Source organism: Salmo trutta, chromosome 26 (genome assembly GCF_901001165.1).
Source record: "Salmo trutta chromosome 26, fSalTru1.1, whole genome shotgun sequence".
Classification (NCBI taxonomy): domain Eukaryota; kingdom Metazoa; phylum Chordata; class Actinopteri; order Salmoniformes; family Salmonidae; genus Salmo; species Salmo trutta.
The window spans coordinates 31,473,265-31,500,692 of NC_042982.1; the positions used below are offsets into that span (position 1 = coordinate 31,473,265).

Below are 27,428 nucleotides of genomic sequence, written 5' to 3' on the forward strand. Positions count from 1 at the left end.
GGTGAAGTTATTAATTACACGTTGGATGATGTATCAATGCACCCAGTCACTACAAAGATGCAGGCTTCCTTCCTATCTCAGTTGCCGGAGAGGAAGAAACCGCTCAGTGATTTCACCGTGAGGCCAATGGTGACTTTAAAACAGTTAGAGTTTAATGTCTGTGATAGGAGAAAACTGAGGATGGATCAACAACATTGTAGCTACTCCACAATACTAACCTAATTGACAGAGTGAAAAGAAGGAAGCCTGTACAGAATAAAAAAATATTCCTAAACGTTTGCAAGATACTAAATTAATACTGCAAAGAAATGTTGCAAAGCAATTTACTTTCTGTCCCGAATAAAAAGTGTTAGGGGAAACTCAATACAACACATTACTGAGTACCACTCTTCATATTTTCAAGCATAGTGGTGGCTGCATCATGTTATGGTTATGCTTGTAATCGTAATTATTTTGTTCTGGAAAAAAATGTATGGAATTAAGCTAGGCACAGGCAAAATCCTAGAGGAAAACCTGATTCAGTCTGCTTTCCACCAGACACTAGGGAGATGAATTCACCTTTAAGCAGGACAATGACCTAAAACACAAGGCCAAATCTACACGGGAGTTTCTTATCAAGAAGACAGTGGCAGAGTTACAGTTTTGACTTATATCTGCTTGAAAATATATGGCAAGACCTGAAAATGGTTATCTAGTAATAATCAACAACCGATTTGACAGAGCTTGAAGAAATTTGAAAATAATAATGGGCAATCCAGGTATGGAAAGCTCTTAGAGACTTATCCAGAAAGACTCACTGTGATCGCTGCCAAAGGTGATTCTAAAATGTATTGACTCAGAGAGTTGAATACTTATCTAATAAAGATATATTAATATTTTACAAATGTTACATTTTTCTTCCTCTTTGTGATTACAGAGTATTTTGTGTAGATCGTTGACCAAAAAAATGGCTATTAAATCCATTTGTAACCAACTTTGTAACACAACAACATTTGGAAAAAGTCGAGGGGTGTGAATACTTTCTGAAGGCACTGTATGTCTGTGCATAAAGCCAGACCCAATAGAATTGTCTGCACAGATATGACACACCAAGCAGATCGCTCAAGTTTGATTTCGAAATTGGACAACTGTCTGTGTCCTGAAGTCGTCGGGAAATGCCTTCAAAACCGTCCACTAGGGGCATTAGTGAGCGCTATTATCATCAAGTAGGCTTGGGTCTCGCTAGGGAGTTGTTGACAAACCTTAAAACTTCTAATGGCTCAAATCCCGTTAACGAGATCGATTTGACAACATCTGGTGAAACGGCAGAGCGCCAAATTAAAAAAAATATATAAAAAATATTGAACTTTCATACATTCACAAGTGCAATACACCAAATTAAAGCTGAACCTCTTGTTAATCTAGCCACAGTGTCAGATTTCAAAAAGGCTTTACGGCGAAAGCAAACAAGGCTATTATGTGAGGACAGTACCCCATCAAACAACACAGACAATCATATTTCATCCCACCAGGCGCGACACAAAACTCAGAAATAACGATATAATTCATGCCTTACCTTTGACGAGCTTCTTCTGTTGGCACTCCAATATGTCCCATAAACATCACAAATGGTCCTTTTGTTCGATTAATTCCATCGTTATATATCCAAAATGTCCATTTATTTGGCGCGTTTGATCCAGAAAAACACCGGTTCCAACTCGCGCAACATGACCACAAAATATGTCAAGTTACCTGTAATCTTTGTCCAAACATTTCAAACAACTTTCCTAATACAACTTTAGGTATTTTTTAACGTAAATAATCCATAAAATTTAAGATGGGATAAACTGCGTTCAATACCGGAAGAAAACAAAGTGGAGTGTGCTTTTCAGGTCACGCGACTCTATCAAACAGTACACTTCCCTCGAGCCTCATTCTGAACAGGGCTACTTCTTCATTACACAAAGGAAAAACATCAACCAATTTCTAAAGACTGTTGACATCTAGTGGAAGCGATAGGAACTGCAATCAACTGCCTTAGAATTATGGATTCTCAATGAAACCCCATTGAAAAGAAAGTGACCTAAAAAATAAAAATCCTGGATGGTTTGTCCTCGGGGTTTCGCCTGCCAAATAAGTTCTGTTATACTCACAGACATCATTCAAACAGTTTTAGAAACCTTAGAGTGTTTTCTATCCAAATCTACCAATTATATGCATATCCTGCAGTATACTTTGGGCACACCTTTCATCCGGACGTGAAAATAGCGCCCTCAAGCCATAAGAAGTTTAACTCTTAACTTAACCATTGGGAATGGAGGCCTAAACTTAATGTTTTGACGCTCCGGATCCAAAGGTTGCGTGTTCAATCCCAGTGGTATTAATGATGCTGAGCATGAGGACTCAGCCCAGGGTGTCAACAACTGTACCATGACTCTGGATCTGAAAGTTATGTGTTTAATCCAAGTAGTAGACAGTCATTTATTTTGTATTTATTTTTTAACCCAATTCCAAACTTTAACCCTTAATTTAACACTTTGAAATGAATGTCTAAACGTATTGTTTTAACCCTCCAGATCCGAAAGGTCATGTGTTCAATCCCAGTGGTAGACACTCACTTATTCTAAAAAATGTTTAACCCTATACCAAACCTTAAATCTTAACTAAACCATTCGGAATGAATGCCTAAATTGAATGGTTTAACCATATTCGAAATTTGACATTTGGAGAAATGGAATGATGCTGAGCAGGAGGAGTCAATCCGGTGTATCAAAAACCCTTTGAAATTTGACTTTTGGAGTTGATGTTTACAGAAACGTGGTTAAACGTCAGAATCTGAAGTCAAATTTGTAAAACCGTGAGATCTTGTTTGAACACCCCCCCCCACCCCACACACACACACACACACACACACACACACACACACACACACACACACAAACACACACAAATCAAACATTTTCGGTGCATGGGGCGCATGCATGTGTTTGTTCAGTGTAGGTGCGGCAGGTGTGCATTTTAGCAGAAAGGTTGCCAGTTCAGCTGAGCTGAGCCGGGCGCGCGGGAACAATGGTCCTGCATGCAGGATGTCCCCAGGGCTGCGGGAGATAAGACAAGCTCGAATCAGGAATTCCTCGCTCCTTCCGCAAAAATAGTCCAAAAAAAGTATACAGTGTCACACACTATATGAAACATGCAGAGGCGGTCATTGCCATAGAATGCGGAATTATAATACTAATAAATAGTAATTTAATAGGATCTTAATGGTCATTGCTATGACTGGAATATACTGTTGGCTATCTGACTGCACTCCTTGAATGCAATTAGCAGCCCTATTCAAAACCCTGTGCGTTCTAACAGGCCTATTCAGTCTGTCTTGGAAGCGCATTGATTTAATCATTTAGTAGAGATATTTAGGCCTACAATATGTCCTGAAAATGTCATACCTGAAACATGGGGTTACGGAGTGTAAGCAAACCTACATTAGGCACCATAGTAGCCTGTCGTTTAAATAATTATTATTTAGAAACATTTGATCCATATTACCAATAAAACATTTGCCAAGTACACAAACAATTATGGTGGCACATGTAAAACTATCACAATAATGCTCGCATCACTTCACTTGAGAGGATTGCTTTTTAACAGGCCTAACATAGTCCAAATGATGTCCACATGACATGACCTACGATAGGTTTAATTGCAATGCAGTACATATTATTCATGTCAGTTTCTCATATACATTCATTCAAAACAGCTTAAATCAGGAGTCCACTGTATCTTACCTGGAGAGTCTTTCCTTTCATTTGGATCGTTGCATCTAATATAGAATTAGCGTACGTCAAAAATGTGTAAACCTATTAATTAGGCTACGCATGGGTTTTCACACGCTATTACGCTAATTATGATATGACAATAACAAGAGATGAAAACTATTACACAACAAAAATAAATAATCACATTGGTCCAAATGATAAATTAGCCTAATCTTAAACTTTCTGCAAAACAAGGATATTGAGTGTGCTCTTCTGGAATCTAGTTAAATCACAACTCTTAAAGCCTTTATCATGAAGTTAAACTGTATTTTTTATTTTTTATGAAGAGCCTCATTCTCAAGCCCGGTACATCAAATCTGATTTTTCCAACCTTAGCTTGAAACAGTGCATTCAAAAAATTCCTACCCCTTGACTTATTTCACATTTTGTTGTGAAACAGCCTGAATTTAAAATTGATTAAAAAAAAAATTCTCACCCATCTACACACAATACTCCAAAATGACAAAGTGAAAACATGTTTTTAGAAGTGTTTGCACATTTATTGAAAATGAAATACAGAAATATCCAACTCAGTCTCAAATATCATAATTATTCACACGCTCGAGTCAAAACTTTGTAGCAGCACCAATTGGGGAAATGACAGATGTGAGTCTTTCTGGGTGAGTCTCTAACAGCTTTGCACATGTGGATTGTACAATATTTGCGCATTATTATTTTAAATATTCTTCAAGCTCTGTCAAGTTGATTGTTGATCATTGGTAGACAGAGATTTAAGTCTTGCCATAGCTTTGAAAGGTGAACTCGTCTCCCAGTGTCTGTTGGAAAGCAGACTGAACAAGTTTTTCCTCTAGGATTTTGCCTGTGCTTATTTTTTTGTTGCAGTATGTCTTAAGTGGCTTGTTTTTTGGGGGGGTGGCTTTATTTAACTAGGCAAGTCAGTTAACTAGGCAAATCAGTTAACTAGGCAAATCGGGGCGGCAGGTAGCCTAGTGGTTAGAGCGTTGGACTTGTAACCGAAAGGTTGCTCGATCGAATCCCCTAGCTGTCAAGGTAAACATCTGTCGTTCTGAAGAAGGCAGTTCCTAGGGGATTTATTAAACGGATCTATTAATCATTGCATAACATCTCCACTCCTTACAATCCCTCATAATGATCAGTCGCTTAATTCCATCCATTTTTTTGTACAAGTTTTGCTGCACATTTATAAATGTAGCATCTGTATACTGCGTGTTCAGAGTTTGGGTTGTATATATATATATCTTTACAGATGAAATAGTTTTATAATATGTGGTGTATAACTGAGGTATATGCGCATGCGTGCGTGTGTGTGTGTGTGTGTGTGTGTGTGTGTGTGTGTGTGTGTGTTTGTGTGTGTGTGTGTGTGTGTGTGTGTGTGTGTGTGTGTGTGTGTGTGTGTGTGTGTGTGTGTGTGTGTGTGTGTGTGTGTGTGTGTGAGTCAGTGGTAGAAAAAGTACTCAATTGGCATACTTGAGTAAAAGTAAAGATACCTTAATAGAAAATGACACAAGTAAAAGTCACCCAGTAAAATACTACTTGAGTAAAAGTCTAAAAGTATTTGGTTTTAAATATCGTTATCTATCAACATGCAATTGCTCAAATATACTTAAGTAAAAGTAAACATATAAATCATTTAAAACTCCTTATATTAAGCAAACCATAAGGCACAATTTTCTTGTTTTTATTTTATTTACGGATAGCCAGGACCATACTTAGACATAATTTACAACAACGCGTTTGTGTTTAGTGAGTCCGCCAGGGACGCTCTTTTGATGTGGCGAATTGGACAATTTTCCTGCATGTCCTGCTAAGCATTCAAAATGTAACGGGTACTTGTGGGTGTCAGGGAAAATGTATGGAGTAAAAAGTACATTATTTTCTTTAGAAATGGCGTGAAGTAAAAGTTGTCAAAAAATATAAATAGTATGGTAAAGTACAGTTACCCCCCCCCAAAAAAAATATTTAAGTAGTAGTTTGAAGTATTTTACACCACTGGTGTGTGTCGGGGTGAGAGGAATGGAGGCACACGCATGCCTTGCATCCAAAGTTCTAGGTGTATGTCAGTGGGGGGAAGAGGGGGGATGTTATTATTATTTCATGATGAGGTGAAAAGGTTTCGCACACTGTGAGGTTTTGTTTTTGCGTGTCTTTCCATTGAGCGCGCAGTGAATAACCGTGATTGTATCCTTTGTTGTGCTCGCAGAGATGACAGATTATAATCAACAAGACGAATGAGGTCAAATCATTCTCACAGAACACATTTGACCCTCAAGTTCCAGGCGTACCTGAACTCGTTTTGGGAACTCGTGTGTGCGTGCGTCCATCCCTGGCTCGTGAGGTGACAGGCGAGTGCGGCAGCTGCGCACGCTAGGGCAACCCGGACGCCCAAGTCACACACAGGTTGCCGGTTTCCCAATGCTCTCACACAATTGAATTCATGGCATTCTTGGGAATGTTTGAGATTTAAGCGCAACCGTTTCCATTTGGACGCAGCGCACATCACCCCAACCCCATTGAAAAGGAGAGTGGGGTCACCATTGTTTGGTATACACTAGCTCGAAACAGGAAAATATGCAAAGATTTGATTTGCAGAAAATCCGGCAATTGTTAGGATCTGCGTGAGTTTTTTTCCCTCCCTTGCACCAAATATACTAAAAGTTAATTCGGTCCTAAAGCTTTGTCCTATTTGTATGACATTGTAAAAGTTTTTTCTGAGCATCCCTTGGTGGATCTCCAATGTAATCTACTTGTCACACTGATCTACGTGATGTTTTCAGTTACAGTGGATTTTTATCTTAATGAAAACCCCGAGAAACAATAGATTACATGAAATAATTCCCTAATCATCCAACATAATAATGACAATGTGTTTTGATACACCACGATAGTTTATAAATAGGAAATACACACACGGGTTTGTTGACAGGACCCCCGGCCAAAAGAACACAGAAGTTCACAAAACGTATATAAACACGTGATAATAAATACGCAGGATGAGTTGTCATCCACTCAGGGAGAATGGCTGACCGTGTGCCCAGGGTAACATCACGCACCGACCTCTCTCTGCCCCCGCCACAATGGGGCCACCAAAATGGCACCTTGCACAACTGCCAAGGGACAAGGGATCGTTTATAGGCTATGGCGCGCTGTGCGCGTCTCCAAATAAGTCTGGCGCTCCAGAAAAGTGGGGTAACATGGTAACGGAATACTTATAGGTGATTAATATATGTGCATTTCATTAATGTTTCCTATATGTCACTTATATAAATAATTGGCATATGGGTTGAAATTGAAGTGCTTCAAAAAGTTGCATACTAGGCTAAATGACGATCTGAAATTCAATGGAATATAGGTTAGTTTAGGGTAAATCCACGTATCATCATGATCAAAATGCTTGAATTTTACCTTCACACAACCTGCTGAATTACCAGTGGTTTACCTCTGAATGGCGGTACTGGTTGGCCGTTTCTGCAAAGGGAAATGCGATACACTTTACAACAGCACTTTCCCTTCTCTTGATTATGAGTTCTAAATTGCTTTGTCGGTTTTAAATGGGAATCATTTTTCCATAGTGCCCGTTGATGGAGGCTATTTTTAACCTCTTCCGCTTCTTGTGCTTTGAGAAAACTTCCGGTGAGTTGGCAAGGGTAGGCTAACCAGCTCTCCGGGGCCATTTCTCATTTTCACATTTCCAATGATTAACCGGGAAACCTGGGACCCTTGGGGCACATTAAGGCTCAACCCTTGCTAAACAGAATATAAATTACATATTTTTGTTGTTTAGTTTCCAGTATCAGGGCTCCCAAGTGGTGCAGTGGTCTAAGGCACTGCATCTCAGTGCTTGAGGTGTCACTACAGACCCTGGTTCAACCCTGGGCTGTATCACATGTAAACATGTATACACAGGGCCCAGCTGTAAAAGAGACCTTGGTCTCAGTCTGTGTTCCTTGTTGAAATAAAGGTATAAGAATAATCACAACCGGCCGTGATCAGAAGTCCCATAGGGCGGCGCACAATTGGCCCAGCGTCGTATGGGTTAGGGGAGGGTTTAGCTGGGGTAGGCCGTCATTGTAAAATGCGGATTTGTTCTCAACTGACTAGTTAAATATCAAAAAACAATTAGTCTATATCCATTTTGATTTGGAAATATGACATTTTAGGCTTGCCTGACGACTCACCCTGAATTTAATTCCGCTGCTCAATCGATCCTAGCCTATATACTGTACATGCTGTCTGAAACTGCCATTCTAGAAGTTGCTTGTGTGAATTCAAAATGAGGGGCGTTGTACAAAACAAATTAATCAGCGATTGGATCATCTCTGACACATCTAACCAATCAGAGTATCAAAGTTAATAACGTGATCATGTAGGCCCGCTCTGGCCCAACCCATTTGTTTCTGGGACCAAACAGAAAGGACAGACTGTGTACGCATTCTAGAAATGTTGGGGAGACTCATCATTGAGAAGAAATGTCATTTGGCTGGAGCAACGCGGATGGGTTGCCAGGCAAATAATAGGCTACATTGGCTCACTTGGGGTTTTGAATAAGGACAAAACTGACTAAAACAAGCATATCCTTAGATGCCCCTTTGCCATTACCACAACAATTATAATATCTTGACTTTAAATACTATTGTCCTAGGGCTGGGGTGCTGGTCAATGTTTCCAATTCACTCTCTCAGTACCCCTGAAAGAGTCTCTTTACACATGCCAGTTTATGGCCACATCCATTCTCTAGGGGCACACCCCTGTAAACCATTACATGTTGCATGGTTGCATTCTGTGTTCATTAAATGCTTCATTAAACCTCATTGATACAGGAATTATTTTGAAAAATGACCAGCATATCCAGGCTAGAGGTATAGGACCAGGATGTAGTGACATGGCACCATACAGGTGACTTAATTAGCTGAGTAAAAATACAATCATGGTTATTATTGCATGTTGATTACAACATGATTTTCATGTTATAACAAGTTGTTATTGGTTAGGTCATTTATTTATGTGCTGTACCCTGAGAAAGGACAGGAATGTCTCTCCAGTGAGTCTCTCTCCATTGGCTGTGTATGGGCACAAAACAGGAAGTTTGCCTTGGGCCTGACCCTGGGTCTCCGCCTCTCCAATCAAGCATAGCCTCGTCACATCCCAGATCACATCACAGTACAATCCAATTTCAGTCCCAGAAACAATCTATTCCTTTCAGGCAATTACATACCTATTGGCAAGGGCTCACAATTAAACAAATTATTATATTTTGATACCTGTAATTATACGCATTCGCATGAGGTCTCCTTTCAAGTCCAATGTGCTTTTTATTACATGCTTATCTTGCGTTATGAGATTATGCAGCGAGCAGGTTTGGATTGAGTTAGGGTACATTTAATTGAATAAGAGGAGAATAGCTCTGTAATAGAAGCATGCTGGAGTCAGCCATATAGCACTCTGACCCTTCCCTTTGAGCCGCCTTATGTTTACCAAATTTAAGACAATGAGAATGTTATGAGGGGTCTAGGAGGGAGTGCCCCACACCCCTGCCTGCCTATGTAGGCCATATGACACATGGCACAGCCTGTCCCTGGCTCTGGCCTGCTTCACAGAGCAGAGGTTTTCCTTTGAAAGACAATTTATTTCATTAGTCATATTCCCAGCTTGGCTCAGAGCCTCGGCATGGTTTGGATAGCCTTATGCTATTTGCTTGTATATAACCACAACTTAATCAACCAACAGTGGTTCGATTGGGGTATTGTATTAAGTGGGTCTGTCCTCAAATTGGTTGCCTTTTTATTGTAGTGTTTTAGAGGCATGTATTACATTACATAGGCTGATGTCTCCCATGCTGAAGTGGTGGAACCAAAGTCGCCAAGTGACTTGGTAATACTTATTTTATTCATGCATGTATCCATATTTATATTATTACTTACTCTTTTACAAATGTAATAATGAGGGGTAGGGGTAAATTCCATTTAGGTCTCAGCCAATGAGGGAAGCTTGCATTCAATTCATGACTCCTGGCCATGAACCTAGCCCTAAAACATATCTGGTGATCTTTGGGATAAAGGTTGATGCACATGCTAGGCTGCTATGTACCGCCCTCTTGTGGAATTAAATATTGTATTACAGCTAATAATGAGAGTGCTTCTTGAAGTTCAGTGATGTGTGTGAGAGAGAGCGAGTGATAGAGAGCGAGAGCGAGCAATAGAGAGTGGAGTGGCATTGGAAATGGTAAACCGTAAGAGGTTGGTGGCACCTTAATTGGGGAGGACTGGCTCGTGGTTATGGCTGGAGCGGAATTGGTGGAATGGTATCAAATACAACAAACACATGGTTTCCATGGAAACATTTCCATCCATCAGATAAAAGCTCTAGTAGAAATGCCTCACATATTCCACATGTTTATCAAATCTGGGGTCAGATGAGTTTAGTAATGTTATAGTGACAATCAGTGTTATGGTCAGATGAGTTTAGTAATGTTATAGACACAATCAGTGTTATGGTCAGATGAGTTTAGTAATATTATAGTCACAATCAGTGTTATGGTCAGATGAGTTTAGTAATATTATAGTGACAATCAGTGTTATGGTCAGATGAGTTTAGTAATATTATAGTCACAATCAGTGTTATGGTCAGATGAGTTTAGTAATGTTATAGACACAATCAGTGTTATGGTCAGATGAGTTTAGTAATATTATAGTCACAATCAGTGTTATGGTCAGATGAGTTTAGTAATATTATAGTGACAATCAGTGTTATGGTCAGATGAGTTTAGTAATGTTATAGTCACAATCAGTGTTATGGTCAGATGAGTTTAGTAATGTTATAGTCACAATCAGTGTTATGGTCAGATGAGTTTAGTAATATTATAGTCACAATCAGTGTTATGGTCAGATGAGTTTAGTAATATTATAGTCACAATCAGTGTTATGGTCAGATGAGTTTAGTAATGTTATAGTCACAATCAGTGTTATGGTCAGATGAGTTTAGTAATATTATAGTCACAATCAGTGTTATGGTCAGATGAGTTTAGTAATATTATAGTCACAATCAGTGTTATGGTCAGATGAGTTTAGTAATGTTATAGACACAATCAGTGTTATGGTCAGATGAGTTTAGTAATATTATAGTCACAATCAGTGTTATGGTCAGATGAGTTTAGTAATATTATAGTCACAATCAGTGTTATGGTCAGATGAGTTTAGTAATATTATAGTCACAATCAGTGTTATGGTCAGATGAGTTTAGTAATATTATAGTGACAATCAGTGTTATGGTCAGATGAGTTTAGTAATGTTATAGACACAATCAGTGTTATGGTCAGATGAGTTTAGTAATATTATAGTCACAATCAGTGTTATGGTCAGATGAGTTTAGTAATATTATAGTGACAATCAGTGTTATGGTCAGATGAGTTTAGTAATGTTATAGTCACAATCAGTGTTATGGTCAGATGAGTTTAGTAATATTATAGTCACAATCAGTGTTATGGTCAGATGAGTTTAGTAATATTATAGTCACAATCAGTGTTATGGTCAGATGAGTTTAGTAATATTATAGTCACAATCAGTGTTATGGTCAGATGAGTTTAGTAATGTTATAGACACAATCAGTGTTATGGTCAGATGAGTTTAGTAATATTATAGTCACAATCAGTGTTATGGTCAGATGAGTTTAGTAATGTTATAGACACAATCAGTGTTATGGTCAGATGAGTTTAGTAATATTATAGTCACAATCAGTGTTATGGTCAGATGAGTTTAGTAATATTATAGTCACAATCAGTGTTATGGTCAGATGAGTTTAGTAATGTTATCATCACCCACACATTACATCCCATACCCCATAGAGTGCACTGGTTTTGGTCATCTCTGGCACACTATTGGTCAGTTCTGAGACAGCCAGTCCATCACCTCCTCCCTGGTTAACCAGAAGTTTCCTAAACTCAGTACGGAGAAAAAAAATACATGAAATGTATGCATTCACTACTGTAAGTCGCTCTGGATAAGAGCGTCTGCTAAATGACTAAAATGTAAATGTAAATGTCATGGGGTGTGTTCAGTATGACGGTGTGCAACGTTGAAAATCAACGAAAAGGATACTGAACGACCAGTTGAAAAGCGTTGTGATGTTGGTGGCCCAGAGGGCGATTACTGTGTGGTGTTTGGTGAGTTTTGCTATTTCAAATGGTCACACCCATATTAAATCAAGCGATACCTCGAAGCAAACGTACCTCAAAGGCAGTTGAAGAACGGTGCATACTTTTTGGGGGAAACGTGTCGTTCAGTACAAACTGTCACACAACGTAGCAAACGTTAAATCAAACTGAACTCACCACTGTTCTCCGTCAATAATGACGTAAGAACATGTCCTCATTTATATAAACAGGTCACCAGGAGGCGACACAGCTCTTTCATTTATAGTTCCATTTCTCCCTGCAGCAACAGTGGACTGCTGTATCGGACCAAATACATACTTTTTTCTGCCTTTTGTCACTGTGCTTTTAAAAATGTGATAGATCAGAGACATTGCCACCACTTGACAAAGGGTCAACTTTCTGCGCTTTCAATTGATGAGGCAACTGACTTGGGTTGCATGGTGCAGGCACTATAAAATGATTACTAACTAATAATACCTCTGGTTTATCTTTACTCTCTATGAGACGGTTTAGGTCAAAACCATGATGAATAATGAAGCCTAGTTGAATGTGAACCATTAGCCTAGGGGTTGGTAATGCATTCACAGTAGGCTAAGCTATAGATGAATGCACTGCCTTTACTGTTATTGACATACAAAATAAGGCATAGTGTACCTATTCGTTTTTAACACAGCCTCACAAAGAGAAAACCCAGTATAATGACAGCCTCAAGTCAACACGCGACCCCCTCGCCAAAAGAATATCGACGCGCCTTCGGCGACGTTGGAATGAATGTTTCAACTGGCAAATCCCACTCGCGTTTCTTTTCTTTCATCTCAATTAGTTGGAGAGGTTTCAGAACTGTGTGTTTCCGGGTGAAATCTCGGCCCCGAAGTTTCATGCCGGAGATATGAAGATAGGGGAAGCAAAGCCGGCGGAGCACTAGGCGACTGCAAGAACAGTGTAGGCTACGCAGGGAGGGGGAGAGACGGAACGGGAGAGATAGAAGAAAAAAAACAACAGCACCCGAACTGTGCGTGGTTCACCTTCTGAAAAACAGGAAGCCAACGCCGATCAGCCCACCTGGCCGCATTGTCCTGCAGGGAGAAGTTAGCGGTTTCTCACTGCTCATCTTGTCACGTATACGCTTATTTTAAAGCCTATATATATATAGTTATTGTGGATTCATATCGAGAGAAAAACTACTTTTAACTATACATATTTCCTCACTAGGACGGTCGATATTATCCTATTCCCAACAGGAGTGTAACTCAAGGTAAGTCCCTGGCACACTTCCGTCGCTATCTCGAATTAGTAGGCTAACCTCATGGAGTCAGTGAGCACGTCGACCGAGGTGGACTTGAAGTGCTACGTTGTATCTACACCCAGATGGTTGTTGGAATTTATCGGCTACATTTCCACTTTTTGTCGTGTTTTGAAAATATTCGTATCTTCATTTTGTCAAACAATAGGCACTGTTTCGAAACGAGTTTCATGGTTGGTTTCCTCTCGGAGCACCCAAGGATCCATTCTGCCTTATCCCTAGGGTTATCATCCGTAAGTATCGTCCACACCTAGGACCATGTGAACTACAAACCCTAAGAGTTATAGAGATTATGCCAAATATCCTCGGATTGTAGTCGTTTTTAAATATGGGCCTTTGAAAGCAGCGACATGATTTGGTCTTACAATTATTATGCAATGTATTTAAGATGCAGTTGGGTGTCGTTTTTATAATTTTATTTGGTGACTTGCCATTAATTAAAACTCGGGCTTGACGCACTCGTTTACCCCTCTGCACCCGGTGTATCCTACTCCCGGTGTATCCTACTCCCGGTGTATCCTACTCCTGGTGTATTCCGCTGCTGTTCCCCTCATTTTATCTCAGCCTATACAAACCACGGGCTGACTCTGGGCTACGGATGACACGATGGGGACATGTTTAGGCTACTCTTGGTACCATTGCTATTCTTTGCTGTTGGTTATGTCAGGAATTATTTTGTATGTACTCTATGCCAAACTGAAGGGGATGTTACAGGAACATTGACAGAGTGGTAAAATAGGGCACGTCACATCGACGTTTGCCCCGCTGTAGTTTATATTTAAACTCAAACGTGACGTTTTTATGTGTAGAACCGGGAAGTTTTTGGAGAGGACGGCTAGAATTAAGCGGTTAACCGGCAGATAGTGCGTTTCAGGAAATTTAATGAATAGCGTAGTGTAGTAGCACACTGTTTGTCATTTTCGCCAGGCCTGTTTGCCCCACTTTGTCAGTTTGTAGGCCTGCCTACACTTGGATAGGCTAACTCCGAGCACACTTGGTGACAAACAACATATGCCTAGGACAATGATTCCAAGGGGGCTATGTCTTTGAGCTATAGTTATTGCCTAGCCAATGTGATGACACACCTTACCTGTCCTTAGATATATTAGTGATTTAAGTGACACAATTTTAGATGTAGTTTCAATTATATTTCATACATGCTCAAACTTACATTAGAATGTATCTCTCTGATTCTCTCAAAACTGCAATATAACTTTTGGGGCGAAGACCAAACTCACATAGAATTGTAAATTATAGATCTGTCATTCTCGTTGAAAGTAAGTCTAAGAAGTGGTACATTTATTATGTGCACTATGCTTCCCGGTCTGAACTGTAATTTCTGCATCTTTTACTTTCTTTCGGTTTTGTACAGCTGAAAATACAATATTTTTGGTTATGGAAAATATATTTCAGAGGTTTAGATGGTACAATGATTCTCTACATTATACTTGCTTGTTTTGTCAAATAAAGTGAAATTAGACAAACTATTTGAATTTTAGTAAGCAGGAACTGGCGGAGCGATTTCTGCATAGTGCATCTTTAAACAAGTCAGGTCTAATTATTTGGCAGCATATTCTATAGTGGTTAAAGTGGATGCAAACAGTGTGTGACTTACACTAGATGACCAAGAGTATGTGGACTCCTGTTCATTGAACATCTCATTCCAAAATCATGGGAATTAGAATGCTGACTTTGCTTCCAGAGGCAGTTTGGAACTTGGTAGTGAGAGTTGCAACCGAGGACAGTCGATTTTTATGCGTGCAACGCACTTAAGCACTCTCCGGTCCCAGTCAGTGAGCTTGTGTGGCCTACCACTTTGCGGTTGAGCTGTTGTTGCTCCTAGAAGTTTCCACTTCACAATAACAGCACTTACAGTTGACCGGGGCAGTTCCAGCAGGGCAGACAAACCTACTTGTTGGAAAGGTGGCATCCTATGACGGTGCCATGTTGAATGTCGCTGAGCTCTTCAGTAAGACCATTCTTCTGCCAATGTTTGTCTATGGAGATTGCATGGCGGTGTGCACCATTTTATACATGTCAGCAATGGGTGTGGCTGAAATAGCTGAATCCTCTAGTTTGAAGGGGTGTCCACATGCTTTTGTGTATATATAGTGTATCTTCACTGTATGACTGAGATGTGTACATTTTGTGGTCCACACACCCTTCTGGGGTTTCGCTCCCACAAGAGGGCCGACTCTTTTCTCTCTCTATTCAAGATAAGACAATGGAAATTACATTTGTTAGAACTGACATGTCTCTCTGTTTCTCTCTCTTTACCATCTCAGACATGTCTCTCTGTTTCTCTCTCTTTATCATCTCACTTCAACACACACACACAATCCCCATTCCTCTATGATTGTCTAAATTCTAATTTGATTCAGACGTGTGTGTTTGCAGCAGCCTGGCGAGACCAAAGCATCAAGTCAGTAAGCTTCCCAGCGGGATGAGACGAGGGAGGCATGATGTCAGGGAACCGTCAGACACAAACAGGAGTGTGCGTCTACTACAGTATCTGTGGCTATGAGAGCAGCCCCCCGGAGCACTAACACACGGGGTCTGGGGGAGAGGTGGTGGCGACTGGAGCCATGAATGGAGCAATTCTCTCAGTCATGTGAGAGAGGGCTCTGTGCTTCTGAGGGGACAATTTGTTTGCATAAACACTTAATACACACATTTGACTTATTTACGATACAGTACGCAAACACACACTCACTGACCTCAACACACTTCCACCACATGAATTCCTAAATGGTTTATCTATTGCCCTCTCACACAGACCGTTATAGTAGCCATTCGGCGCGAACACACACACTATATTAAGACTGTGCCCAGATGTTGGCCATGACTGCGGAACTAATTATCGTTCAGAGCATTAATGCACTTCCTGCAAAGAAAGGTCAGAACTGAACTGTCAGTCTGACTGATGGCAGTAGACTATTGTAAATGTGTGTTAGTGTTTTTGTGTGCAGCCTCATGATTGCACTGTATTCAATATTGCAGAAAGCGAGGGTCATTAGCGAACGTATCATGATTAAATTGACATTTGGATCACTGATTACACACAGATAATTATAAGTATTCACCAGTTACTGTAGCCGCTCATTTACATGAATGTGTACTGATCAAATTAACTTGTATTTAGTTCTCTCTTGAAGGATAATGTTATTTTGAGTTGGTGTGATAGCCCTGTGGGAAACAGAGGAGATATTTTGAATCAGGCTGCGGGCCAGGCTGCCCAGTGTTGGGTGGGGCTGTTCTCAAGCCCCCTCTGAGGTAGTGGGGGGGACTGATAACACTGCTGACGTCAGTCTTCAGTCAACTTAACAATGCAGCCCTTTAGACAACCTGCTATTTACTCCACAACCAGGCCTCTCCTAAAAGTTATTATAAAATGACCTGGTCCCTTGGTGAAAAGTGATAGCTAAAAGGACTGGTTCCTACTGTTCCTACCCCTTTAAATTAGCCAGTCGTACTGGGTGTGTTTCTCTCATCTGGACCCAATCCTCCAATCCAGTGGGGTCGTGATTGACATCCCGTCCTCCATCTCAATGACACCTGCTGGTGTGCTGCAATCTACCCCCTCTCATCCTTCTCCCCTCTTCTTTCCTTCTCTCTATTCATTACAATAGATTTACTGTACTGAAACACCCTCCTTCAGGGACATATACTCCCCACCTGCCTGTTTATACAATACTGTTGAAGTCATGTGTGTTTGTACAGTAGTCAGTGTTCTTGTTGAATGAATGAATGAGACACCTGTATCTTCTAATATTGCTGCCACCCACCCACCCACCATCCTCAACTGTCCTCTTGCTCCCTAACTGGTTCTCTGACACACACACACACGCAAACACACACTTCCTGCTGTCACAGTCAAATGTAATCATCCCTCACAGCCGTTGATGGCTTGTGTAACATCCTCTCTGAAATCTGAAGGGAAGCCAGGAGTGTGTATTGTGTGGAGCAGCTGTGCTCGTGTGTGTGTTTAGGGGGGGGGGGTGTGTCATGCCCCATCAAACAGTCGTATCCCCTGAGCCAAATACCTTCTGTGGCTTAATATGCACAAGCATGCCCTCAGACGAGGTCACATTACATACCGAGAGATACACTAGGTAGATTTATAGTAGGTATACAGTAAATAGATTTACACTAGATAGACTTCATATAATAATGAGCATATACAGGACATGCAGACACATTGGAAGTGTGACATGACCAGTGACTGAACCAGAGAGAATAGCAGCCTGATGGAATTCTCCACTTTCTTGCTTCACAAGCCAAGACCTGCAAAGGAATTCAGAGGGGGAGATGGGAGGAGGAGCGAGGAACATAGGGTGAAAGAAAGGGGCTGAGCAGTACAGCTACAGTATGCAGGAGTACAGAAGGGGATATATTGAAACGAAAGGAAGATGATTTTACAGTATTAGTTTGTTGTAAAGGAGAGAGGAAATAAGACTTGAAAAGGTTGAGCGATCGATGGAATGAAAGACAAAGTAGATGCAGAAAGGTATAGAAAGAATAGATCTAGTTTTGAATGGCGGTTTGCTTGGTATAGAACAGGCCTGGTCAAAGGTCCGGCCATAGGCGGCCCGCGGAATCATGCTTCGATCACAAAGAATTTGCGATAGGTTTTGAAAAATGTTACTATTTGTTATTCAAATTAAAAGCCCAATGGATACTCGCTTTTGTGTAATGATTTAACTCCCACCGCTTGTGGGACATTTTATTTTGAAGGCACGTATAAATAACAACTGCACGAGGACAGACAGTGACTGACAGGCTGACACACACGTCACAGTTACAAATTGTAGCTAGCTAGAAATTGCGCAAAAATTTGTTTTTCAAAGAAAAGGAAAGTAGGCAATGAATGTAGGGTGATCCAGCAAGAGTGGACTTTGAAATATTTCTTTATTGAGGTATCAGGGAAAGCTGTGTGCAAAGAGAGCATTGCTGTCTTGAAAGACTACAACTTGTTCCGACACTTCCAGACGAATTATGCAGAGAAATATAGGAATATGTCTTCTGAGCAGAGGGCATGTAGATCGAAAGAGTTTCTCAGTTGCAAAAGCAGCAAGGACTTTTTACAAAACGGCATTCATAAAATGACGGAATTGCGAGAGCTAGCTATGTACATGTCCACAAAATTGCTAAACATAGCAAGCCATTCGCTAAGGGTGAATTTATTAAAGAATGTTTAATTGACTGCAGCAATTCTTTGCCCCGACAAGAAAGAGCTGTTTGAAAATGTTTCCCTGTCAAGACGATCAGTAACACGGCGTGTTGAGGACATCGCAGAGAATATGGATCAACAGTTGAAAGACAAGGTGAAGGATTTCACCTATTTCTCCTTGGCCCTGGATGAGAGCAGTGATGCACGTGACACGGAGCAGTTGTTGATATTCTTACGAGGCATAACCCCAGACTTTGAAATTACAGAGGAGCTTGGTTCAGTGCAGTCAATGAAGAGCTAAACCACAGGGAAAGATTTATTGGAGGTTAATACGTGTGTGCAAAGCAAGGACTGAGTTTGAAAAGTTATCCAATGTGACCACAATTGGGTGTCCAAACTTGACAAGAAAAAACATTGGCCTTTTGAAAAGGATACAAGATCAGATTATTTTTTTTCTCCTGCATTGCATTATTCATCAGGAGGTGCTCTGAAAATGTGTTCTGAAAATGAGCCATGTTGTGGATACAGTCACTAAAGTGGTAAACTTCATAAGAGCTAAATCTTTAAACCACAGGCAGTTTGTCTCACTGTTGGAAGAGACAGAGCTGGGTCATGCAGATCTCCCCTACCACACAAATGTGAGATGGCTGAGTTTGGGGAAGGTGCTTAAATGCTTGTGGGACCTGAAGTCGGAGATTGCTGAGTTTTTGTATATCAAAGGAAAATATGTGGATTTCCCTCAACTGCAAGATAAAGAATGGTTGGCTGATTTTGCCTTCACCGTGGACATCATGGTGAAGACTGAATTCCAAACTACAAGCCTTTTTGTACATCAGATGTACAGCCTTGTCATAACCTTCAAGGGAAAATGTTTCCTGACCCGCCAAGTAGAAGCCAACAATCTCACCCACCTTCCGACACTACTAGTGTGTTCCCTGTCAGATGACCAGCGGGAGAAGTATACATCACTGCCCCGTGCTTTGAGTGGTGAGTTTTCTCCTCGTTTTGAGGATTTCAAAGTGTTGGAAAATGACATGCTGTTGGTTTCCTCTCCTTTCATCTTCAATGTGGATAAAGCTCTCACTGACCTGCGAGTTGAGCTTATCCATCTTCAGTCTGATGCAGTGATTGTTTTGAATCGTTCTCCAATGTCATTGACGAGGTTCTATGCATCACTCAATGAGCAAAACGTTCCAAAGATCAGGAGTCATGCTCAGTCATGCTCATGCCCTACATTACTCATCTCTTATGTATATACTGTACGCTATACCATCTACTGCATCTTGCCATCTGATGTAATTAAATGTATCACTAGCCACTTTAAACAATGGCACTTTATATAATGTTTATATACCCTACATTACTCATCTCATATGTATATACTGTACTCTATACCATCTACTGCATCTTGCCTATGCCGTTTGGCCATCACTCATTTATATATTTATATGTACATATTCGTATTCATTCCTTTACACTGGTGTGTATAAGGTAGTTGTTGTGGAATTGGTAGGTTATATTACTTGTTAGATATTACTGCTTGGTCGGAACTAGAAGCACAAGCATTTTGCTACACTTGCATTAACACCTGCTAACCATGTGTATGTGAAAAATTAATTTGATTTGAGATGTTTGTACTGTTAGGTTGACCCAATATATGTGAAGACATTTTCAGTGATGAAATATAACAAGTCAAGACATAAATCATCTCTTACTGACTCTCAGCAATCCTGCGCATAGCGATGTCAGAAACTATACCTGACTTCACTGTTCTAGCCAATGCCCATCAGAGACTTCACTCCTCACACTGATTGAGTAGTTTAAATGTAATGTTGAGCTCTCTCTCTTTCTTGTGTTTTTGTGCATACCCATTAACAAGAGCTCTGTCCGTGGTGCTGAATGCACAGTGTACTTTTCCCTCCGTGTAGTTCATTGCATGTTTAGTAATTAAAATACCTACCAAAAGAAGGACATGGATGTGGTTTATTTCTGTGTATGTTAAAAAAGTAAAATAAGTAGCATATCTGGATATGATTTGAAGATCCAGTTGAAGTTGGAAGTTTACATACACCTTTGCCAAATACATTTAAACTCAGTTTCACAATTCCTGACATTTAATCCTAGTAAAAATTCCCTGTTTTAGGTCAGTTAGGATCACCACTTTATTTTAAGAATGTGAAATGTCAGAATAATAGTGGAGTGACTTATTTCAGCTTTTAAGTCTCATCACATTCCCAGTGGCTCAGAAGTTTACATACACTCAATTAGTATTTGGTAGCATTGCCTTTAAATTGTTTAACTTGGGTCAAACGTTTCGGGTACCCTTCCACAAGCCGTTCCGCAATAAGTTGGGTGAATTTTCGCCCATTCCTCCTGACAGAGCTGGTGTAACTGAGTCAGGATTGTAGGCTTCCTTGCTCGCACACACTTTTTCAGTTCTGCCCACAAATTTTCTATAGGATTGAGGTCGGGGCTTTCTGATGGCCACTCCAATACCTTGACTTTGTTGTCCTTATGCCATTTTGCCACAACTTTGGAAGTGTGCTTGGGGTCATTGTCCATTTGGAAGACCCATTTGCGACCAAGCTTTAACTTCCTGACTGATGTCTTGAGAAGTTGCTTCAATATGTCCACCTAATTTTCCTTCCTCAAGATGCCATCTATTTTGTGAAGTGCACCAGTTCCTCCTGCAGCAAAGCACCCCCACAACATGATGCTGCCACCCCCATGCATCATGGTTGGGATGGTGTTCTTCGGCTTGCAAGCCTCCCCATTTTTCCTCCAAACATAATGATGATCATTATGGCCAAACAGATCTTTTTTTGTTTCATCAGACCAGAGGACATTTCTCCAAAAAGTACGATCTTTGTCCCCATGTGCAGTTGCAAACCGTAGTCTGGCTTTTTTATGGCGGTTTTGGAGCTGTGGCGTCTTCCTTGCTGAGCGGCCTTTTTAGGTTATGTCGATATAGGACTCGTTTTACTGTGGATATAGATAGTTTTGTACCTGTTTCCTCCAGCATCTTCACAAGGTCCTTTGCTGTTGTTCTGGGATTGATTGGCACTTTTTGCACCGAAGTACGTTCATCTCCTTCCTGAGCGGTATGACGGCTGTGTGGTCCCACTTGCATACTATTGTTTGTACAGATGAACATGGTACATTCAGGAATTTGGAAATTGCTCGCAAGGATGAACCAGACTGGTGGAGGTTTCTTTTTTTTTTTTTTTTTAGGTCTTGGCTGATTTCTTTTGATTTACCCATGATGTCAAGCAAAGAGGCAATGAGTTTGAAGGTTGGCCTTGAAATGCATCCACAGGTACATGTCCAATTGACTCAAATGATGTCAATTAGCCTATCAGAAGCTTCGGAAGCCGTGACATAATTTTCTGGAATTTTCCAAGCTGCACAGTCAACTTAGTGAATGTAAACTTCTGACCCACTGGAATTGTGATACAGTGAAATAATCTGTCTGTAAACAATTGTTGGAAAAATGTATTGTGTCATGCACAAAGTAGATGTCCTAACCGACTTGCCAAAAGTATAGTTTGTTAACAAGAAATTTGTGGAGTGGTTGAAAAGAGTTTGACTCCAACTAAGTCTATGGAAACTCCCGACTTCAACTGTATATCTGTCATCAGTCATTAACATGTATAATCCTGTAATATGATTCTGGCCCACAATGGCAAAAATATATTCTGATGTTGCCCTCCATGGAAAATAATTGCCCTGGCCTAGTATAGAATGAGGGTTGGAGTGAGGTTTGCTTGGTATAGAATGAGTGTTGGATAGATATAGAGAAGTGAGACAAGTAGCGGTAGAAATTAAGAGTTTTGATAGAGAAAGAAGAGTGGAGAGAGAGACTTTGCCTGACTACCCAAACTCCTTGTTCTGGCCAAAACGCTACGACGCCTAAGGAGGTTAGTTTCTTCACCGCAATGAGTCTGGATCTAAGTGATGACAATTTCTATTCTGGATCTAAGCCTGACAATATCTAGACTGCAAACAATTTCTAGAACCAAACCATTCTGATTGGTTCCAGAAACAGATGGGTTGGGCCAGAGCCAGATCCCCCTTGTGTAAAGCGACGTTTTGAAAATGTGTTTTTGGCTTTGATACTCTGATTGGTTAGAGATGATCCAATCACTGATGACTTTGTTTTGTACAACACCCCTTGTTTTGAGGTCTCCACAAGTGACTTCAACGATGGCAGTCTCGGCCTGAATTATGTAGCGAACATAGAGCAGCAGAAGAATTCAGTTAGTTGTCAGGCAAGGGTAGACTGAGATGGAGAAAGAGGGATGTGTTGTCCTAACCTGGAGGTTTAGACTCTTCTCTCTGTAACTTGAGGGAGTGACTACCCTCCTAACCATGGCAACACTACCTTAATAAGGCTGGGCACTGCTACAGTTACGCACACAGCACACACAGATGCTGTTCTACGTAGGTATGTACTGTCATATGTCACCCAAATAGGTGCAGTAAAATAGCGATGCAACGATATGACATTTTTGGCCAATATCCGATATTTTCCTTGGCAAAAAACACGATACCGATTTTATAAATGTTTTTTAGCAGCCTTTTAAGCATTCTAGTACAGTTAAATAGTTAACACACACACACAGATGCACCGGTCTAAGGCACTGCATCTCAGTGCAAGAGGCGTCACTACAGTCCCTGGTTCGAATCCAGGCTGTATCACATCCGGCCCTGAATGGGAGTCCCATAGGGCGGCACACAATTTGGCCCAGCGTCATCCGGGTCGTCATTGTAAATAAGAATTTGTGCTTAACTGACTTGTTTTTATTATGGATCCCCATTAGCTGCTGTCAAAGCAGCAGCTACTCTTCCTGGGGTCCAGCCAAATTAAGGCAGTTTATACCATTTTAAAAACATTACAATACATTCACAGATTTCACAACACTGTGTGCCCTCAGACCCCTACTCCACCGCTACTACATATCTATCTGTGCCAATGTTTTTTGCTTCACAGTCCCGCTGTTCCAAAATTATTATTTTTTTAATCTGTTTTTTAAATCTAATTTTACTGCTTGTGTCAGTTACTTGATGTGGAATGGAGTTCCATGTAGTCATGGCTCTATGTAGTACTGTGTGCCTCCCATATTCTATTCTGGACTTGGGGACTGTGAAGAGACTTCTTGTGGCATGTCTTGTGGGGTATGCATGGGTGTCCGAGCTGTGTGCCAGTAGTTTAGACAGACAGCTCGGTGCATTCAACATGTCAATACCTCTCATAAATAAAGAAGTCCATCTCCCCTCCTTTCAGCCAGGAGAGATTTGAAAAGCATATTAATTAATATTAACTCTCTGTGTACATCCAAGGGCCAGCCGCGCTGCCCTGTTCTGAGCCAATTGCAAATTTCCTAAGTCCTTTTTTGTGGCACCTGAGCACATGACTGAACAGTAGTCAAGGTGCGACAAAACTAGGGCCTGTAGGACCTGCCTTGTTGATATTGCTGTTAAAAAGACAGCATCACTTTATTATAGACAGACTTCTCCCCATCTTAGCTACTACTGCATCAATATGTTTTGACCATGACAGTTTACAATCTAGGGTTATTCCAAGCAGTTTAATCATCTCAACTTGCTCAATTTCCACATTATTTATTACAAGATTTAGTTGAGGTTTAGGGTTTAGTGAGTGTTTTGTTTCAAATACAATGCTTTTAGTTTTAGAAATATTTAGGGCTAACTTATTCCTTGCCACCCACTCTGAAACTAACTGCAGCTCTTTGTTGAGTTTTAGTCATTTCAGTCGCTGTAGTAGCTGACGTGTTGAGTCGTCCACATATGTAGATATTCTGGCTTTACTCAGTTAGTGGCATGTCGTTAGTAAAAATTTTAAAAAGCAAGGGGCCTAAACGGCTACCCTGGGGAATTCCTGATTCTAACTGGATTATATTTGAGAGGCTTCCATTAAAGAACACCCTCTGTGTTCTGTTAGACAAGTCACACTTTATCCACATTATTGCAGGAGGTGTAAATCCATAAGGCATACGTTTTTCCAGCAGCAGACTATGATCGATAATGTCAAAAGCTGCACTGAAGTCTAACAAGACAGCCCCCACAATCATTTTATCATCAATGTCTTTCCAGAAGTTGGTAACAGGCTGATTGGTTGGGTATTTGAGCCAGTAAAGAGGGCTTTACTATTCTTGGGTAGCGGAATGACTTTAGCTTCCCTCCAGGCCTGAGGGCACACGCTCTCTAGTAGGCTTAAATTGAAGATGTGGCAAATAGGAGTGGCAATATCCTCTGCTATTATCCTCAGTAATTTGCCATCCAGATTGTCAAACCCCGGTGGCTTGTCATTGTTGATAGACAACAATAATTTTTTCACTTCTTCCACACTGACTTTACGGAATTCAAAAGTACAATTCTTGTCTTTCATAATTTGGTCCGATATATCAGGGGCGGCAGGGTAGCCTAGTGGTTAGAGCTTTGGACTAGTAACCGGAAGGTTGCAAGATCGAATCCCTGAGCTGACAAGGTACAAATCTGAACAAGGCGGTTAACCCATTGTTCTTAGGCCGTCATTGAAAATAAGAATTTGTTCTTAACTGACTTGCCTAGTTAAATAAAGATAAAATAAAAAAAATACTTGGATGTGTAGTGTCAGTGTTTGTTGCTGGCATGTCATCCCTAAGTTTGCTTATCTTGTGGCAAAATCCTGCACGGAGCCTTCACTTTAAGAGCTCATCAGCAGTAAGGAAGGAGGAGATAGACAGCTCTTTCAGCTCTCTGGGAGGGAGCTCTTGGTTGGCGCTACAGTTTGATTGTGTGTGCTATGCTGCAGAAGTCTTGTTTATTTTCAGCGTGTGTAGTTTGTTTAACTCAATCATCGGTGTGACCGCTCTAGGTCGTGGTTGTTATCGTTTGGGACCGCACCGGATATGGATCGCGTGGATTAGTAGCAACATTGTTGCGAAGCTTTGACATACAAACCATCAGACGGTCACAGTACAACTGCAAGCCACAGCTAAGATCTCTCTTGTTCTCTTTCTCTTCCCTCTATCGTTCCAGTGCTTGACCCTGCAGCAGACTTTGTATTTTTCAGATGCACTTTCCGTTGATGTTCATTAGAGCTGTAATATTATTGCCCTGCCAGAAGTATTTGGGTTGACATTTTAGTTAAAAGGGAGGTTGCTTGCAAGTTGTGTATTGTTATTTGAACTGTATTGAGGTGGTCTGTACTAATGACATGTGGCCGAGAAGATTGGACATTTTAAGGCCTTTGTTTTGTCTATGAACACCCTCAGCACTCCTCCACTGGAAGGTAAAACAAATTTATTGCAAATCCTCTGTTGATGACTGGGTTCTTTCTTGTAAATTGTTTCTAAGATGTTGTCGTTCAATTGCTCTGCCATTATTATTGTATGAGGTATTATTGGCGGGGTTACCCATGTGCTGTGACATGGGTTTTATATGGTGTGTCTTCTCTTTTCTATCCTCTGGCAAACAGGCTACACTCTAGGCAGTCTCTTCTGCTAATGTGTGTGGGTCTGGTAGTGGTACTTTCTCTGTTCTACTCTTTTCCTTTCGGCATGGTTAATACCTGCCTGGCGGTGAACAAAATCTTTATCTTTACCCCTCTAATAAATACCGCTACAATCTTGCCAATGAAAAAGTAATTATTTTGCTATATCAGTGGGCTTTGATGAATGAGACATCTGATTGAATGAAGGAGCCGAATTGGCTCTTTTTCCCAAAATGTAATTTAACCTGTTACATCTAGGGGGCAGTATTTTCACGGCTGGATAAAAAACGTACCCGATTTAATCTGATTATTAGTCCTGCCCAGAAACTGGAATATGCATATAATTATTAGCTTTGGAGAGAAAACACTCCAAAGTTTCTGAAACTGTTTGAATGGTGTCTGTGAGTATAACAGAACTCCTATGGCAGGCAAAAACCTGAGATGCTTCTGTTCAGGAAGTACCCTGTCTGAACATTTCTTGCCCTTCTTGATTCTCTCTATCGTTTACAAAGGATCTCTGCTCTTACGTGACACTTGTCACGTCAACAATGGAGTCTCACAGCCCGGGAAAAACAGGAATGATGTCATTCAAAGCCCTGGCTGAAGCACACGAGAGCAAAAGCTGAGTGGTCAGTCAATGGACTAAGCCTTAGGCGCGTGACACGCCCCGCCCCCGGCTTTTGGTTTTTTCCTCAGTTTACAGACAGGCAGATTCCCGGTCGGAATATTATCGCTTCTCTACGAGATAAATTGCATAAATATTGGTTTTAAACAGCGGTTGACATGCTTCGAAGTACGGTAATGGAATATTTCGAAATTTTTTGTCATATTTTGCGTCATGCTCGTGGCCGAGATTTAGCGTTGGGATAGTGTCTAGAACGCACGAACAAAACGTCGCTGTTTGGATATAACGATGGATTATTTGGGACCAAACCTACATTTGTTATTGAAGTAGAAGTCCTGGCAGTGTATTCTGATGAAGAACAAGCAAGGTAAGAACATTTTTCTTATAGGAAATGTGATTTTGGTGAAGGCTACACTGGGTGGGTGTCTAAATAGCTAGCCCTGTAACGCCGGGCTATGTACTTACATTATTGCAAAATGTGCTTCATCCGAAAAGCTATTTTAAAATCGGACATATCGAGTGCATAGAGGAGTTCTGTATCTATAATTCTTAAAATAATTGTTATGCTTTTTGTGAACGTTTATCGTGAGTAATTTAGTAAAATCACCGGAAGTGTTCGGTGGGAATGCTAGTTCTGAACGTCACATGCTAATGTAAAAAGCTGGTTTTTGATATAAATATGAACTTGATTGAACAGACATGCATGTATTGTATAACACAATGTCCTAGGTGTGTCATCTGATGAAGATCATCAAAGGTTAGTGCTGCATTTAGATATGGTTTGGGTTTATGTGACATGATATGCTAGCTTGAAAAATGGCTGTGTGATTATTCCTGGCTGGGTACTCTGCTGACATAATCTAATGTTTTGCTTTCGCTGTAAAGCCTTTTTGAAATCGGACAGTTTGGTTAG

At 40.7% G+C, this 27,428-nt stretch overlaps 1 protein-coding gene across 6 annotated transcripts in view; it reads left to right on the top strand.

Annotated features, from left to right (window-relative positions):
- Positions 1-12,643: 12,643 nt before the first annotated feature.
- LOC115163651 (phosphatidylinositol 4,5-bisphosphate 3-kinase catalytic subunit beta isoform) overlaps positions 12,644-27,428 on the top strand; it is a 100,495-nt gene continuing 85,710 nt past the window's right edge. For 2 of the 6 annotated variants that reach the window (XR_003869783.1, XM_029715696.1), the window contains exon 1: positions 12,644-13,177. The gene's annotated coding sequence lies outside the window, so the exon portion shown is untranslated. Of the gene's footprint in view, positions 13,178-13,202; positions 13,459-25,244; positions 25,690-27,428 lie in introns of those variants that run through there. The other 4 variants (XM_029715697.1, XM_029715698.1, XM_029715699.1 and 1 more) reach the window with 4 other exon arrangements.